Source organism: Carlito syrichta, unplaced genomic scaffold (genome assembly GCF_000164805.1).
Source record: "Carlito syrichta isolate Samal-C Ts95f unplaced genomic scaffold, Tarsius_syrichta-2.0.1 Scaffold312189, whole genome shotgun sequence".
Taxonomy (NCBI): domain Eukaryota; kingdom Metazoa; phylum Chordata; class Mammalia; order Primates; family Tarsiidae; genus Carlito; species Carlito syrichta.
This window is the reverse complement of record NW_007256285.1, coordinates 509,572-512,935: the sequence shown is the minus strand read 5'-3', so window position 1 is coordinate 512,935 and position 3,364 is coordinate 509,572. Positions and strand designations below refer to the sequence as shown.

General features: G+C 37.6%; 1 pseudogene; it reads right to left on the bottom strand.

Moving 5' to 3' along the window:
- Positions 1–301: 301 nt before the first annotated feature.
- Positions 302–604, bottom strand: LOC110596685 (annotated as a pseudogene).
- Between the last annotated feature and the right edge of the window lie 2,760 nt (positions 605–3,364).

The window sequence follows — 3,364 nt, the reverse complement described above, 5'->3', positions numbered from 1 at the left end:
TGTTACTGTGTCACAGGTGTTCGTTTATAATCTTTCCTTTGCATATAAAACAGCAAACTCTCAGACATGACGCTTAAGTATTAGGATGGGGTAGCTACTTAATAATTTCTTTACATAACATTTGCCATTTGTTTTTTTAAAAGTCTAACACCATTTATACTGAGTGATCTTTTTTGACATTAGTTTAGATACCATTAGTTTATTATAAAAGAAAGACGACACTTATTTACACGACAAAAGATCTCATAACTTCAGTAGAATGAGCAGTTTCATGTTGACGCCATCTCAACAGTGATTAGCTTCAGTCTATGTACTTCCCAAGAATGGACCATCTCTAAGAAATAATCCTTGCCGCCTAGAACTACTTTGGTGCCTCCATATTCTGAGAGAAGAACTTTATCTCCAACTTTCACACTAATTGGTTGAATATCCACACCCTTTCTTTGGCACAAGAGTCAATGGCTACCACTGTCTCTTGCAATACCTTTCCTTGAGAATTATCTGGAAGCATAATGCCTCCCTTGGTTATAGTTTCGGCTGCACTCCTTTCAACCAATACTGGATCAAAGAGCAGAAGAAACTTTCTAAAAGTTTGTCCTGCCATGGTTTCTGCTCTCTTACTGTGGTACTGCCTAAAAGGAAAGACACACCGCCTGCTCGGGGCCTTGAGTGATCTTTTTTTGATCATTTAAATGATATATCTTCTATCACTGCATGGAAAATATGGAGTGACTAATAATAGAGATTTCTACTAAAAGCACGTAGAGTTTTCTATATATGGTTGAATGGATTTCAGGGTTCAAAAATATCTACTTAACAGTTCCCATCTTTGAAGATTCAACTGGTGTTAAGGTTGAGTCAGGTTCAAACAAAAGAAAAAATTAATAGGAAAATAGAGAAAGAAAAATATATTTCCAGAAATGTGGGGAAGAGTATTAATCACAAAGTATCCTATGAGAAATCTTGGCCCATAAACCTCTACATTACTTTAGAAACTGCTCCCCGCTCCACCCCTGCTCCATTTACAATTTTATTCACATTCTTAACCTTTTAAGTGTTTAGAAAAAAAAGTGTAGCTCGCTGCTGCGTTCACTTAATTTTATATCAACACACTCTTTAGGGCTGAAACAAATCTAACTGGTTTTCAAGGTGAAAACAAAATATAAAAACTGTTCTTGGAGTTATTCTAAACAGAACTGTCTCTAATCCTAGCAAAAATTACAAAAAGAAAGAGAGACTTGCTGTATTTTGTAATTCTCTTCTTTCTTTCTTTTTTTTTTAATCTCAGTAAACATTGCATCTGAAAGCACTGCTGGTGAGTGTCCTCGGGTTAAATGGAAAAAGGGTTAAATATGAAGGTACATTTGTAAATGTGGCAATTTTAAATATTGTTCAGACTACATAAGGTGTGTAATAAACAAAAGAGGGATTTTGTTAAGCTAGTTTTCCATGGGGTAGAATCAAATAGGTGCCTCCTTGTTTCTATACATAATATCTGTTCGTTATTGTGTGCTTACTATATTGGGATCTGCTAAGTGTGTTCTGGGCTTCAAAATTCTTTCCTACTTCTGGATTTTTGCATTTGTTTTTCTCTCAACCTGGGATATTCTTTCTCAAAACTGAATAGCTATATCTGACTTCCTTACAATTTTTAGCCTTTCCTAACAGCATATCAAAAAGTAAAACTCTTAACCCTGTCTATAAACTGTCACATCAATCTGTTTGTTTCGTTCAAAACACTCTTCCAAATCTACGAGTGAGGACCCCCCCCAAAAAAAAAACTGCAATTATCTTTTGGAGAACAGGCCCCTTGCAGTACAGGCGTCACCCACTAAGTAAATGTTCTAGGACCCCATCAGCACCAATGTACCAGCTAGTGTTGTTGTGAGAGGCTACATTTGGTTTCAGTGGTTTGGGGGGGTTTTTTTGGAGATTCTTTCAGTGTGTTTGCCCGGTTCATGATAGGTGACGTACATGAACAACCTGCCCAACCATGCTGAGTGTTCAGCAGTTTTAGACAAAAAATAGCATGGTCACCCTACCCCACCCTCCCTATTCACCCAGTCTCTCCCTGAACAACTTTTTCCCTAGATAAAAAAAAGTCCTCAAAGGGAAATGTCTTTTCCATGTGGAAGAGCTAACAAAAAATGGCAGAAGTACTAAAAGACATCAAAATTGATGAGTTGATTGGCAAAATAGTGAGAATCTGTGGGAAAGAGACACACCTCATCAACAAGGGTGCCTGTGTAATGAACATTTGTATACCTAACCCTGAATTTTACTCCACATCTTTAAAATTAAAAATTAAAAGTAAAAAAAATTTTTTTAAATAATCAAAAAAAATAAAATTGACAAGTTAAAAAATTATTTTACGGTCAGGCTCGGAGGCTCAACCTGCAATCCCAGTACTTTGGGAGGCCAAGGTGAGTGGATTGCCTGAGCCTACGGGTTCGAGACCCACCTGGGCAACTTGGGGAGACCTCATCTCTACAATAAATCAAAAAAATTAGCTGGGCGTGGTAGCGCGCGCTTGGAAGGCTGAGGTGGAAGGATTGCCGGAGCCCAGCAGGTCAAGGCTGCGGTGGCCGGGAACGTGCCATTGCACTCCAGTCTGGGCGATGGAGTGAGACTCCAACTCAAAAAAAAAAAAAAAATTATTTTACAACCCAGCAATCCCCCATCTGGGAATATACCCAGAGGAATTCAAATCATTCTACAAAAAGATACCTGTGCATGCGTGTTTATTGCAGCACAATTCACAATACCAAAAACATGGAACCAACTGTGCTGTCCATCAGAAATGGACAAGATTTTTTAAATGTGGTACATATACATGATGGAATATTATGCAGCCATAAAGAAGGACAAAACTATAGACTTTGCAACAACTTGGGTGGATTTAGAGTCTATAATACTGAGTGATCTATCATAGAAACAAAGAACTGAGTACCATATGTTCTCACTCATAAGTGAACCCTGAACACCTATCATAATATATAAGAAAGGGTTTGGCAGTAATGGGATATTGTGGGGGGGTGAGAGGGTTGGGATATGGGAGGGAGAAGCACACAACATCAATAAACATGCATGATCCCAATATAGTTAAAGTGAGGTCCAATGGGAGGCCCAAATTTCATATGTACATAGACCACTTATGTACCCAATCCTGAATTGTACCTCACACCTTTAAAATAAAAATAATAATAATTGTTTTGAGCAGTGGAAAAAGAGTCTCAATAGGTGTACTGCATCAAACAGAGAGTACTTTGAAGGTGACTGAAATTTAAATATGTAAGACTAAACACAATTTTAAATAAATAAATTCCGGAGTTTTTTGGGGTCCCCTCAAATATTAGGTTACTCA